The sequence below is a fragment of the Sus scrofa genome, chromosome 8 (assembly GCF_054392235.1).
Source record: "Sus scrofa isolate SSC_HxYL_T2T_F1_AM1 chromosome 8, Sscrofa_HxYL_maternal_Yorkshire_Landrace_v2.0, whole genome shotgun sequence".
Lineage (NCBI taxonomy): Eukaryota > Metazoa > Chordata > Mammalia > Artiodactyla > Suidae > Sus > Sus scrofa.
In genome coordinates this window covers 3,653,537-3,667,954 of record NC_139390.1, presented here as the reverse complement: position 1 = coordinate 3,667,954, position 14,418 = coordinate 3,653,537, and the positions used below count along the sequence as shown (strand labels likewise).

The 14,418-nt window shown below is 59.9% G+C and overlaps 1 protein-coding gene across 23 annotated transcripts in view; it reads left to right on the top strand.

The window, feature by feature from the left end:
* Nucleotides 1–14,418, top strand: part of SORCS2 (sortilin related VPS10 domain containing receptor 2) — a 507,067-nt gene that overhangs the window by 83,483 nt on the left and 409,166 nt on the right. For 4 of the 23 annotated variants that reach the window (XM_084971468.1, XM_084971466.1, XM_084971461.1 and 1 more), the window contains exon 1: nucleotides 9,853–11,018. The exons of the other annotated variants lie outside the window; for them this stretch is intronic. The gene's annotated coding sequence lies outside the window, so the exon portion shown is untranslated. Of the gene's footprint in view, nucleotides 1–9,852; nucleotides 11,019–14,418 lie in introns of those variants that run through there. 23 annotated transcript variants of the gene reach the window in all.

Here is a 14,418-nt window from a genome sequence, read left to right as displayed (position 1 = left end):
TGCTCAGTTAAATTTGTTTTTTTTTTTTTTTTTTTTTTTTTTTTTGTCTTTTTAGGTCCGCACCTGTGGCACATGGAGGTTCCCAGGCTAGGGGTAGAATCGGAGCTGTAGCCACAGCAATGCCAGATCCGAGCCATGTCTGCGACCTACACCACAGCTCACGGCAACGCAGCATCCTTACACTGAGCGAGGCTAGGAATCGAACCCGTGTCCTCATGGATACTAGTTGGATTCTTAACCTGCTGAGCCACAGTGGGAACTCCCAGATTTGAATTTCAAACAACAAATGCTTTGTTAGCGTATGTCCTGTGTAATATTTGGGATGTATTTATACTAAAAAAAATGTTTATTCGAACTTCAAATATCGCAAGGGATGTACTTGCAATGACCTTGTGAATAGTCTGTAGTTTATCTGAAATCCAGATCTAACTGTGGGCCTTGTATTTTTATTTGTTAAATCTGCAACCCACCCTCAGCAGCCTGGGACCTCGGGTCCCTGCCTTTCCTGCCCGTGGCGGGGGTGGGGTGGGTGGAGGGTCGTTCTGGTGGCACTTGCTCCCTAGGGTGGCTGGGAGCTGGGAGCCCGTGTGACCCCACCCACAATTCTAAATGTGCATCCTTCCCCCCCACCGCCCCCCGTGAGCTCTTATTCGCCTCAGTGCGCTTTGGGAGGTCCCCATTCACACTGTGGGGTAGGTAGAGGGGGGCTGGTGGGGGCATGGCTGGTGGGCCAAGGGTTCTGAAAGGTCCTGGCATCTCCCCTCTGTGCAGCCCTTGCCGCTCCATGTCCCTCTTGGACCGGGCCAGCACGGTGGAGAAGAGACTGGACAACCTCCGCCCAGGGGTTGGAGCTGGTTGTCCTCTGGTCACTCCTAGCACTCTGAGAGGTCCTGGTGTCAGGCCAGCTGTGTTTTATCCTCCACCCCTGTCTTGGACGTACCTCTCCGAACCCTCCAAATCCCCTGGCTGATGTGACGGGGCTGTGGACGAGACGGGTGAGCGGGTGGGCGGAGGAACGGACGTCTTCCCGCGTATGTGGGTGGGTGGGTTTGCGATGTCCACGCCTGGCCGTCGGGCCCCTTGGTTGGCCATGGTGAGCATCCTGTCTGTGCAGTGTGGCGGGCATGTGCACCCACGGCAGAGACCCCGGGGTGGGCGGGGGCTGCCGCTTTGGTGATGAGGACGTCCGCTGCTGGGATCCCTCTCGGTTGGTACGTCACCTGGTTGCCTTTGGCCTCCCAGACCCACCCGTCTGCCAGGTTGGTTCAGCTGGACTCTCCACCCACCCTCCATGGCGGCCAGAGTCAGATCGTCCTTGTGGAAGCAGCTGGGAGAGGGTGGCTTGGGTGCTGTGCTCTGGGGCCCTGGGGGGCTCCCTGCCACCCCCGAGCCCGCCTTCCTCTCCAGCCTGACCAGCAGATTGGGCTTTCGTGCCCTTTGCTGTCTGGGAAATGAGTTTCTCCACTTCCCTCTGCTTCCCAAAGCCTGCGGGACCCAGCGAAAATGGCAGCTCCTGGCCCGCTGGCCCCACCCTGATGCCACCGCCCCCATTCCTTCTCTCAGCATTTGAGCTGCCACTTAGTCGACCGTGTGCCAGGTTCGTTGTGAACCCGTCTGTGTGCTCTGTGGCTGGTCGCTTAGCCTGGGGCCCGGCGCCTGGAAAATGCTGGCCGACGGGACGGTCCCAGGAAGCCCCGTGGCACGTGCCAGTGAGTGTTCCGAGGGACATCCGCCCCGGTCCTCCCAGCACCTCGTCAGGCAGTGTCCCCAGCCGTGTGCTTGCAGCTCTGGCCCTGCGTCTGTTTCCCAGGGATTTTCTTTCACTGTTGGCGCTCCCTACAAATTCCGGGGGACCATACGCTTGATCATCACATGGAATGTTCTGGTCCCCCCAGTACTGAGGTGCTCTGTGAGCTATAGAAATTGGCAGTGGCTGGGTCTTGGCCACAGGTTTTGGGTTTTGGGTGGAGGTGGGGCTGGGGGGAGGGGCCCCTAGCCATCTTCCGCCCAGCTAGGCCTGGCTGCAGAACCAGGGTTCAGAGAAGGGGGTCCCCAGGACCATTCCCACGTTTGGGGACCTACAGGAGGGCTCACGGGACTGGGCGCATGGCCGTATTCAGAGCTCTGACGTGTTACACGCCGGGACCAAAGCAAAGGGCACAGTTGCCCGCGGCGAGGCACCTGTCGCGAGCTGGTTCTCACAGCTCCTGGGAAGCGTTGTCCCCCGGGGAAGCCCAGGGTGTTTACTGGGAGCTGGTCCCACACGCACCCCTCGCCTGGCCCTTTCCAAAATCGCTGACTCCCGGAGAGGAGGTGAGCATGCAGTGTAGCTTGTGCTGTTGCAAAAACAGCAGAGGCCCTGCTGAGACACTTACCAGTTGGGGGGAACCCTCCGGACGTCCAGGTGCCAGGGTGGCTATGCTGGTGGGCCCTTCTCGAGGGGCAGCAGCAGAGCCAGGCTCACACCTGCTCTTGTGTCTTCAGGGGCCCTCCCCTCTCCTGGCACGTAGGAGGCCTGGCGGATGCTGGGTCTTTGGTGGATGCTGGGCGGCCCCAGGGCCAGACGGCAAACCCGGCCCTTTCTTCAGTGTTGGCCACCGCCTCCCTGCCTCTCTTCATTCCTGACTCGCTCCGGCCTCTCCCACGTGGAGCGAGAAGGGGAGCTCCCACTTCCGAAGTATTTGGGAAGGGTCGGCTGCCAGGCCAGGGAGGGGGGCCCTGTCCGCTCCCCATCCCCCCATCTCCCACCTCCTGCCAGCCCTCCGTTCCTGGGGCCGAGAATGCCCAGCTTGGCGGAAGCCCCAGCGCCGCCGCGGAGGTTCCTCCACTTGGCACGAGCTTGGGGAGGTGAGTGTGTTCCTTAACTCTGGCACGCACGCCCACGGAGGCACATCTCTGAGATGGTTCTCAGGATTCACGCGTGAGGTTTTGCGCAGACGCTGCTGGCCGCCTGGTATGACACGCGCTGCTCCTCTAGGGGTCCACGGCGTCCATCCCGGCGTGAGCTCACCACCCTTTTCTCCCTGCCCCTCCAGAGCCTGCCCTGCATGTTAAGTGCGGGGTGCCCGGCAGGCCTGCCAAGGCCCTTTTCAGGGCCCCGCGCATTCTCAGGGGCGATGAAAAGCCTGAAGCAGGCACAGCGCGAGTTGGGGGGCTTGGCTCTGCACCCCTGGTTCTGAGCACCCAAGGCCCTGCTGCACCACCAGGGAGCCTGAGAGCCCTGGCAGTCCTGCCTCCTGCCCCTCCCAACACCGACCCCCCCGCCCCCGACTCCCCAGACTTCTGTTTAAACCGTTAGGGGAAGCCCCTCTTAGGCAATTAGGAAAAGGCATTTGCAGCCCGAACAGTCTCCACTGGTGGTGTTCTGCTGAGCGGAAGCTTCCAGGGTGTGGGAGCCCCTCTGCCTTAATATGCAAGTCCGCAAGGCAGGGACGAGGCCCCTGGCCCCTCCTCGCTGACGGGGTGGGAAGCTGGGAGGGGAGGAAGCAGTCGTGGGAACCCAAGGTGCCCCCCCTCCCCGGCCCAGGTGAGCTCACACTCTAGCAGGTGTGGACAGGTACGGCTGGCATGGGGCCCCCAGTGCCGTGGAGGTGCCAGGGTGTAGGGACGGGGTGGGGTGGGGTGGGGGATGATCAGGCACCTTTGCCCCCGCCCTCTGGAATTCTGCAGGTGCCTGGAAGCAAACCCTGTGGTCCCAGCACCTCACCCTCACCAGCTGGTAACTGGTACCAACAAGGTCTCCTTGGTCAGCAAATGGGCAGAATCCTAGTAGTCCTGCCCCCATCCCCAGCCCCCCAGGGCAGTGGGGACAGCGCTTGGCATGGCCCGCCTGGCATGCGGTAGCCACCCTCACTCTGTAACCGCTGAGCATCTGGGGGGCCTGGCCTTTCCCTGAGCACCTGCCTCAGGACCCACGTGCGATTCTGGTTGTAGAACAAATCTGTTAGCCCGGCCCGATTCCCTCTGAAATAACTCGGGTTTTAGGCTCCCACTCCTGGATCCAGCTCTGGCTCTCAGCTCACACGTGGCCCTAGTATATTCCCCAGGCCACTGTTTCTTCATCCACAAAATGGGAACAGTGTTAGTGCCTCGTACAGGCCTGTGGCGAGGGTTTCTGATGGACACAGGGTGCTGGGGGCGGGTCCGGGCCTCTTGTTGGTGCTAAAGCTCTCCCAGCCCCAGTGTCAGAGCCAGGCTGGCGGGGGTGAGCGCGCAGCCGGGGTGGGGCTGCGACGAGAGGCTGACACCCTGTGCTGCATGGAGACGTGTGTCCCTGGCAGTGGTCAGGGCCTGGGTGCTGCCTCTGTGGGGGGGCCTGAGGGTGGGCAGGGCCACCTTGCTTTGCAGATGAGGGAACGGCCAGGGACTTGTGCAGGCCCCCCACCTGGGCTCCCAGGGCTCAGGGTTAAGTGAGAAGGGCTGCGGCGTGGGCACCAGAGTGTGCTCACGAATTTGCAGTCACACCCACAGTCTCCGCTGGCACGGCTGAGGCTCGGCTCCGCGGGATTTAACAACCACGAATGGGGGCTTTGGAGCAGCAGAGCTAAGACCCCCAAAGCCGCTGCCTCCGAGACAGGCTCAGAGTTTCTCGTCCCTAACTGGCCTCCTCTCGCCTTTTGGAAACGCTTTACCCCATCAGCTTAAGAGAAACCGCAGATCCCTGTGTGGCTGCCGGTGGGCTGGGTGGTTTCTGTGCTCAGGCGGGTGGGGACCGGTGACCGGCTCACGTGGGGGGAGGCGCTGAAGTCCAGGCTTCGAGGTGGCCGTGCAGTCCCAGCCCCAGCCTCAGCCTCGGGGTTGAGAAAGGCCTGGGAGCTGGTGTGAGGCCCAGAGGCCTGGCTCTGACCCAGGCCGCCGTGGGGGGCAGACAGAGGGGTCTGGGGCCACCAGTCAGGCCTGGGACTGGGATTCAGCTAGGAAGCGACCCATCGTTGAGATGGGGGATCCCTTTGGGCCTTGAGTTGCTCGGGGAGTCTTGGGGTGCTGACTGCCATCCTGCCGTCCACATCCAGCCCTGCAGGTCCTGGGGCCCCTGAACCCTCTTTTCTGAGGGTCTCCTCAAATCCCAGGAACCCAGGGGCCCTCGACATCCTGCGATGGGGTCTCTCTTTCGTTCCTCTGGAAGATGCACCCCAAAGCCCCCAGGTTACTGGCTTGGCACCAAAAAAGGGATGAGGTGCCCTTGTTTTAAGACCCTGGCTTTCACTGCCTCTGGCTGAACCCTGGAACTTGCTGGGGCGAGGGATCAGAGCACGGGGTGGGCTGGAGAGAGCCAGCTGGCTCCACAAATAGAAGACTTGGCTCCGAGGCGAGGGGAGGTGGGGAAGTGCCCGCGGAGCTCCCCGGAGCGGGGCCCATTGGCAGGTGGAGCCCTTCCGGGGCCTGGGAGACTCACGGGGTGGGGGTGGGGGGATCAGAGCCTCAGATGTGTTCCCAGCGGTGGGGCTGGGGCCTCCCAGGAGGGAGCAGGAGGTGGGTCAGGATGCTTTGTTTGTAGTGTGAGCGGGCCTCATAGACTTCCCCTGGCTCCTGAGTTCCCGGTGCCCAGAGCAGGGCTGGAACACGGGAAGACGCATGGGCGCCGAGCCCAGCCCTAACCGCAGGCCTGCTGTGTCCTCCCAGGCGCCCAGCCTGCTGGCTTTGGCCCAGTCCAGGAGCCTCGCATAGGGTTTCCCGTGGGGCCGCTGGGGGCTCATGGCAGGGGGAGCCTAGGACCCTCGTTGTAAGCCGACAGGGCGGTCCCCCAAGGGGTGTGATCCGACCCCTGGGCATGCTTGGCACAGGCCAGTCGACTCGGATGCAGGGTCTCGTGTGGCCCTCGTACCACTGGGCGGGGGGGAGAGGTATCCCCCTCTACTGATGAAGAAGCCGGGACTCTGAGAGGTGAAGTCCCACGTCAGGTGCACAGGCTGGACCGTCCACGTTACGGGGCAGTTGAGGAAGATTTCCTAGAGCGCTTGGCACAGGCCAAGACCCTGCCACCCGGGGTGTGTGTCCTAGGGTAGTGACCACAACAGCAGGCTGTCAAGAGGCCCACCTGTGCCTCCTCGGGCCCAGGGGTGCTGCTCGCAGCCGCATCGGCGTGACCCACTTCCTGTCACCATACCCAGTGCGCCAGGCACTGTCACCGTCCCTGTTTGACACGTGGAAACCAGGGCTCACTTGTCCAGACATGCAAACATAGGGGCTCCAAACAAGCAGGAAGCCAGGACTTGAACTCAGGACGAGATCAGGTTGTCTTCCCTGGCTTCTGAGGATGTGTAGAGGGCACAGAGGAACCTCTCTGCGCTCTGAGCTGTGACGGCAGGGGGACACCACCCCCACACATCAGGGAAAAGGCCCTTGTCACGAGCAGGGCCCCTCTGCCCCACCCGTGGTCCCTTGTGCCAACTTCGGGGGGGAGGGTGCCTGCAGCTGCCCTCTTCCTGGCTCTCCACCCACGGTACCCAGCAGTCCTCCTCAGAAGGCTGGTATTTGGCTGGGGTCATAGTTGAGAGGTTGCCCATGAGATGCTGGCAGGCGCTGGGCAGGTCATGTAAATGAGTCAGAGGGTTGGGGGCGGCGTCAGGGAGGGGTGGGGAGTGGGGCAAGCTGGAGAGCCACCCTCTCCTCAGTATTCAGGCCTCAGGGAATTTAAGACCGTGCATTTGTCAAGTGGTCAGATTTGGCCATTTTTGGCCTGGGGTCCTGGTTAGTGGCCTCTGACTGTTGGGGAGACCCCTGGCTCCCACAGGGCCTTGGGCTGGGTGTGGGATGTGGCAAATGTTGCAAGCAGGACACTGAACCCTGTTTGGGCCATAGTCGGCTTTGCTTCTGATCTGCCCATGGGGGTCAGAGGTCAGCCAGGGAATTTTTATCTCCAAATATCAGAGAGACAGAGGAGTAGTGGCTTCAGCAGTGCTGGCAGAGACCCTGAGTCTGGGTCGGAGAGACCAGCATTTGAGTCCTGTGCACTTGGCACCCTGCCTGGAAGGTGGGAGTGACAGCGCTCCTTCCTGGGTCGTGGCAGGTGGCAGGTGCAGCCGTGTGCCGACCTGGAGCATGGGACATGCTCTGAGAAGGCTGCTGTGCCTTCTTCTGGGTGACACAATAAGTAGACACCATTGCCTTGGGGGGGCAGTGGACAGGCACGGCGGTGGCCTCCACCCGACAGCGCCGAGGGGCCGGCGAGGGGCGCTTGTCTCCCGTTTATAGGTGAGTGAAGCGAGCCCCAGGAAGTTCCCGGGCTTTTGCGAAGGCGCTGGGGTGGCTGGGCCTGGGTTGCGGGGTACGGCTCCCCATCCCGGGACCATGGGCTACGCTTAGCCGAGGCCCGCGGCGCCGTCCCCATCCTGAATTTCTGCACAGGGGCCTGGGTGTTCCCGTTGAGGGGAGAGACTGCCAGCCTGGGTACCGGGAGTTCCCGGAGAGTCCACTTTGCGGGGGGCGCTGAGCACCGTGTAATTTCAGTCCTGGGCTAATACTGAGAACCACAGCTGTGCACAATGCACCAGGATAGAGCACTGGAAGTTTCCATGGCCTGGGTCCTCTGTGCCCCAGCACGTGCCCCACATACGTTGCGTTTGGGGCCCCGGCCACTTCCATTCAGGAAACCCCCACCCCTCTTGTCCTTCTCCGGCTGGAACCTGCATTTTTGTGTCTCATCTGTAGGTTTCAGGGTTCAGAGGTCACAGGTCTCATGACACTACCCCACCCACCTGGCTCTTTCCTGACCCATCTGGCACCCTGACCAAAGAGCTCTGGCTCCCCTCAGGGTGTGGTTAGAAAAGGAACCCACAGCCCATCAGAGGCTCCAAGCCAAAGCGTTGGTGCCTGGCTGTGGGTGGCCGTGGGTGGCCCTGGGCAGCGCCGGGCAGGGCTGGGCAGGGCCGGCGGGGAGTCTGTGGCTGCGGTTCAGAGACTGGTGCAGTGCTTGCCTCTCTCTGTGTGAGACGCTGTGGGGCAGTGTCCCCTGTCCCTCAGCCGTGGGCGTGGGGGTTTGTACACTGAGTGCCTGATGGACACGGCGATAAGCGGCCAGCATTCTCTTGCTGAGGCCCTGCTGTTCCTTCCTGCCAACAGTGCTGTCCATCTCCCACCCCCCCATCTCTGAGCGCCGGACCCCCACACCGCCTAACGCCGCCCTCCTCCTCCTCCAGGGAGCCTGCCCGGATGTCCACTGTCCTGCTGTCTCCTGGGGACACAGAGCTGGTGCTCAGGAGCTGTGTGCCAAGCAAGCAGAGGTGTGAGCCTTTCTCTGAAGGCCAGAGGCACTTGGTGAGGGGGCTGCGTGTTGCCCTGACGCTGACTCAGTGTGTCCCCCCGAGAGTGTGGGTCACCGGTGAAGCCCGGGCCAGCAGGTGTGAGCGGCGGAGGGCAAATCCCGAGCGCAGAGCTGGAGGGGTCTCCCGCTGCAGTTTTTTCCAGGAGAGCTGATGTGGCTGACTGGGAATTATGTACATTAGACGGACCACGCTGTCTTCAGTGTTTTTTGCATTTATTGGAAGCTTTAATGTTCCTGGGTAATGAAATCCATTATCTGGTTTTCAGTGGAATACTTGCAAAAGAAAATTATTGGAACGAATAAACAATGCAATATTTGTACCCAAACATTCCTTTCAAATATAATGAAAAACATTTCTCCAACACTTGCCGCGCTGTGGCTGTTTGGCCAACTCTAAACGGCGTCGTAAAACAAAAGGAAGAAGTGGCATTATTAGTCTTCACGGGATGTTTGCTCTGTGTTTTCTTGGAAGGATCTGGGGCATAAACACGGAGTCTGAGATGAGCCGGAGGGCTGGCCCGGCAGCTCTCTTCGCGGGTGTAAAACTGAGGCCCAGGGCGGGCTGGCCTTGCCACACACGGGTGAAGGGTCACGGCCAAGGTTCTTCCTTCGCTGGCTCCCTGTCTCCTCACCGCCAGGAATGTCACCGGGATGTCCCCGGGGGCCCACCCTGAGGACTCTTGGGGGTCAGATGCGATGGTGGCGGGGAGGTGCTTCGTAAACCCTTCTTGTGACTAGAATCCAACTCCCTGGACGGTGTGATTCCTCTCCGTTGTCACCTAAAAAGCCAGACGTGTCACTCCACGTGCTGTGAGAAGAGACGGCCTAAGGAGGAGAGCCCTGGGCAGGGCGTCAGGACCTGAGGTCTGAGCCCAGCGCTTCCGTAGCTGGGAGGCCCCGGGCTCAGATGCCAGCTCAGCCGCTCATGGTGGTGGCCACGGGCCACGGAGCCTTCCCCAGCCCGGGGGGTTCCTCTGTACGGGGTGGGGGCGGGGGGGCAGCTCCGTGACCGCACAGGTTGCAGCAGGGCTGGATGGAGAGACGGTGTGTGGAGAGGTTTTGCCAGCTGGGGGTGCTCTACGCAAGTTCACCACGGAGATGGCCCTTACCCTCCTCCTGGTGTCATGTGGGGCAGCCTGGCCTGGATTCAGCCTTGACCTCCACACCCCAGGTGTGCGACCTGGCTGTGTGACTCTGGGCAAGTAGCTTCACCTCTCTGGGCCCTCTCGCGCCTCATCTGCGAAAGAGGAGGATGGCCTCATCTTGACCTTTTCGGAGGAGAATTAGAGACTGCATCCTGACGTGCCCAGCAGGTGACAGCATTTTGGAAATGGTGGCAGTCGTCAGTATCACACGCTCTGTGACTTTGACTGGGCACCTGGCGGGTCTCGTCCTCAAAGTTTTCACCCTGAGTTGATTTTTGAAGGTCCCTGTCCTTTGTTTAATTTTATTCATCTTTTGCAAAAATACATCAGTACCGTAAAAGGGCCGATGTTGCAGAGGTGGGCTGTTCCGTGCACGGTCTCTGTGGGACGGGCTGGCCCCGCCTTAGGCCAGGGCGTGGAAAGAACTCGGAGAGCCCGTGTCCGGGGCTTGAGGGAAGGTGGCTCGGTGGCCCTCGGGCCAGCAGATCGGGCCAGCCTTCCCTCCTGAAGCATCCTGGGCCCTCACTGCTGCTGTAAGTGCCTTTGGCAGTGGGGTGTGGATGATGAGGCTTATCAGTCGCGACGTCTGGATCTCGCTTTAGAAAACAAAGAGCCCAAACCTCAGCGGCTTCAAACAGTCCTTTCTTGTGATGGTTTACAGACTGACTGGACCCACCTGCCTGGGTCTTGCTCGGTTGTGGTCAGAGGAGGATGGGGCTGGAGTCCCGACTGGGACCCGACGGCCTGGCCGTCCACAGGGGCGTCCTCACTCTTGTCTTGGTGCCTGGGCTGGGGCGGCAGGGACGGCCTGGGGCTGGCTGGTGTCCCCCTCTCTGTGCTGGCTCCTCGTGGCTTTGGGCTTCGCCACAGCACGGCGGTCCCAAGAGCAAGCATTTCAAGAGGCAGGAAGTGGAGGAAGCTAAGACCCAGAGCCCAGACCCTGGCCCAGCATCGCTTCCAGGCGTCCTTTGCAGAGCTGCCCAGGATCAAGGGGAGGGGACACAGACTTCACCTCTCGGTGGGAGTGACATCAGAGTGTTCGTGGTCTTTCTTCTCCCGCAGCCCCCATCTGCGAGCGTTCGCCTGGGACCAGATGCTCATCAAAGGCTCTTATCCCCATTAAGCCTCCAAGTTGCCTGGGAAGCAGGTGCCGTGAGATGCTCGCGTTTACAGACGAGGAGATAAAGGGGGAGGGGAGGCCGGCTGCGGGCCTCACAGGGGCATGTGGGGGAGCCAGATGCGAACCCAGGCTCCCTTCCCGCAGCTGTGCAGAAGTGTGTGAGCTACAGCAAGAAAGAGCCTGGGGCCTGCAGCCTTCTCTTCTCCAGTAAGAGCTGGATTCGTGGGCTGCGTGTCCCCAAGCGGGCCCTGCGTGCCGGCCTCTGCCATCCTCGGCAGGCTCAGGCAAGAACGGGTCTTTCAGAGGAAAGGGTGACAGTGCTTCCGCGAGCAACGATCCCGTCACCTGGGCCTCCTGGACTTGGCGGGTTCTTTTCTGTTGGCTGCTCCGTCCATAATTAAAAAAGGCCCACAGATGCTCTTGAACGAGAAACACACTGGCTCTTCTGCTGTGGTTTAAAACAAGCGGTTGATTCCAGAGACGTTTCCTTGTGAGTATTAATAAAAACAACATGCATTTTTGTGTGTTTCCATAGAGACTCCCCAAGATTTATGTCCGCGAGACATATCTTTGGATCTCATGGAATAATTATCTTCCACACGTCCCCTGATGTTCTGCAGGGCTCCCCGGCCGAGGGGCAGATGTTGGGTATGTTTGTGTATGAAATAAAGGCAGGGCGGGCAGCCGCCCGAGGGCTTTCATGTACTCGAGGGGGTGGGGTGTCGGGCACAAAGAGGCGAGCGAGAAACATCTGGGCACGCAGCGCTGTCGCAGCCGCAGTTGGGGCTGTTTAGAAGTCGGCTTACGTCTGCCAAGAACAGCGGGTTCCCTTTGGCTTTGCCGCCTCATAAGAGAAGCAGGCTTTCACTGAAGGCAGAAGGCCTTTTAGTACAGACTGGTTGCCCGAACCGCAGCGGCACCAGGGCACTGGCCAGACCGCTGAGGGCAGCAGCCCTAGGCTGTGTGGAATCCGGGGAGTTTGCTGGAATGGGAGTTAGAGCAGAGTCCTTGTCCCTGCTCTGCCTCCAGAAAGCTGAGTGACTTGGGGTAAGATAGAGCTCTTTGGTCCTCAGTCTCTTCATCTCTAAAATGGGCGCACGAGGATAATATCCTTTCATTTGTAGAGGACAGAAGCCCAGTTCAAACTAAGAAAAAAAGAAAAAAGAGAGGAGTCTACGGCTTTACACAACAGAAAATTGTAGGGGTGAAACCCTAGCTTCAGGTATGGCTTGATCCAGGGGCTCAAACAAGGTCTCCTGACATTGTCTTCTTTCCCCTGCTCTATCTCTAGGTTCTGCTAAGTGAAAGAACAAATTCTAGAAGAATTTGTTTTACGAGGAGTCATTATAAAATTTTCCTAAGAAATTGAACAAGCAGGTTTTTTTTTAAGAAATAGACACACCTATATTAACATCATGGAGGATGGGCTAGGGGACCAGGGCTACATTTTGCCTTTTCTGACTATAGCATTTCACCTCATGCTGTACAGGAGGCCTCACCATCTGTCATAACATGCTGTTCTCAGGATGAGGGGTGGTTATAATGTGATGGGGAAGAAAGTTTGGACCCGGGGACCAGGATGCTGAGTTTTACTCTGGCATTTGTACAACGTCTCTGACTTCAGGTGGGAGAGCCTTCATGTTCCTTTCTGTAATGGGGGAGAAAACTGTCTATTGGTTTCTTGACTGGGCAGTTGTGAAGAAATAACTTGAACAGGTGCCTGGAGGGTGGCAGGTGCTCCCCAGTGTCTCCTCTCTCCCTGACACCTGTGTCCTTCAAAGTGCTCTTGGTCCCTTTGGAGCCACCTCTTGTCCATCTGGTTGGCCTTCAGTTCAACCCCTTGCTCCGGAGCAATTGGCCCCTGGTGGTTTAACTGGCTAGGACTATATTTTTCCCACACTAGGAAATGTCTGCGGTGAGGCAGCTTGTGCTGAGGGGGCAGCTTCTGTCCCAGGCTCTTTCTGCTTTCCTGCTCTGCTGTCTTCAACATGTGGCTTCATCCTTAGGTTTACAAGGTGGCTGCCACAGCTCCAGATGTCACGTCTGTGTTCCAAGCAGGAAGGAGGGGTCAGGGAGGTGAGGAGCAAAGGGAAGTCTTCGGACAACCTAGCCTTTTAAAAAAGCTATCCCAGGAGTTCCCGTCGTGGCTCAGTGGTTAACAAATCCGACTAGAAACCATGAGGTTATGGGTTCGATCCCTTGCCTCACCCAGGGGGTTAAGGATTTGGCGTTGCCGTGAGCTATGGTGTAGGTCATGGACTCGGCTCGGATCCCGCGTTGCTGTGGCTCTGGTGTAGGCCGGTGGGTAGAGCTCTGATTCGACCCCTAGCCTGGGAACCTCCATATGCTGCGGGTGCAGCCCTAGACAAGATTAAAAAAAAAAAAAAACTATCCCAGAAGCCCCCCCAGTGCCTGTCACTTATGTCTTGTGGGTCACAACTGGGTCACACGGCCACCTCCAGAGCCATGGAGTCTGGGGAGGCTGGTGTTTCAGCTGAGCATGCCGCCTCCCAGGGCAGAACTGGGTTGGGTCAGCAAGGAGGAGGTCTTCAGACCTATTTCCCCATCTGGGCAGTGGGGAGGGATTGGGGTAAGTGTGCAAATTGGCCGAGCGCCACTTAGTCAGAGCTGTGGGTCCCGGAGGCCAGGCTCTGCCAAGAGCTCCGTTCTCAAGCCTCCGGAGCCCTGAGCGCATCCGTGACGTTGATCGTTGGCTGTTTCTGCGACAGGCCGCCGAGGGGGTGGAATCAGGCAGGTTCATCACAGTGGGCGGAAGAGGAGGAGGAACAAGAGCAGGGAGGGCCCCCACCTGTGCTGGGGTCCTGCGGAGATGGAGGCGGTGGGAGGGGGGGCTGCCCAAGGCACTTCCCGGGGAGGGGTCCCGGCAAGACGCCCAGCAGCGGGGATCAGGGGGTGGGGCTCCTGCCTCTGGGAAGGACTGGGTCCTCCGAGCCAGCAGTGGCTCATCTGGCGTCCGGCACAGGCACATGGAAACCCCTGAGGCTGAGACATTGTCACTGGTCACTGTTGTCTGTAGGGGCGGGCTGGCTGGATTGACGGGCACTGCGCATCAATGGGGAGCCTGGCAGTGACCAAGGCAGACTCAGCGCAGGCTGCATAGCGCTCTAGGGCAACCGGTGAGTTACTGTCGCAGTCTGGCAGAGTGGAGGGTGCGTGGGGTCCTCCCCGTGGGGTTCCCTGGACCAGCCAGGGCAGAGCATCGCCTGGGACTGTGCTGGAAATGCAAACTCTTGGCTCTGCCCCAGACGCGCTGAACTGGGAAGTCCAGGCTGGGCCCAGCAGTGGGTTTCCGTGCCGTCTGGGAGAGGGTGCTGGTGCTCCTGGAGTCTGGGAACCTCTGCTCTGGAGGAGGTGGGGGGCCGGCCAGGGGAGGCCTGAAGCGGGGGCGCGGGGGCATGGGCGTTCCGGGCAGAGGGTGTGGCCGAGCAAAGGCCCTGTGGTAGGCACCGTGGGGTGGGGTCAGGAGGGTGTCCTCACCTCCTCTTTAAATGCTCCTCTTATTACTGGTGGACCTTCCTCATTGTGCCGTGAACAGGGTCCCCTGTGGGAGACAGTGGTTGTCCCCTGCATAATTCTGACAAGCGTGACGGACAGAACCCTGCAGCCGGCCTGGGGCCTCGAGGATGATATTGCAAATAGCGGCTGCATTCCGTTTTGAACTCCTTGAAACAGTCGAACGGAAAAACCCCCAGCAGATCATCGGGCCGAGCAGCATTGTCCCTGTTGTGCAGATGGAGCCTTGGGAGGCTGCGTGGCTGGTGCCAGTTCAGCGCCCGTGTTCTGGGGGGAGACCCCAGCTGGGAGCCCCTGTACCGCTTGGATTCCGCCCCTCCTCCGCCAGCTCAGACCCCTGGGTTTCTCCCAGCCCA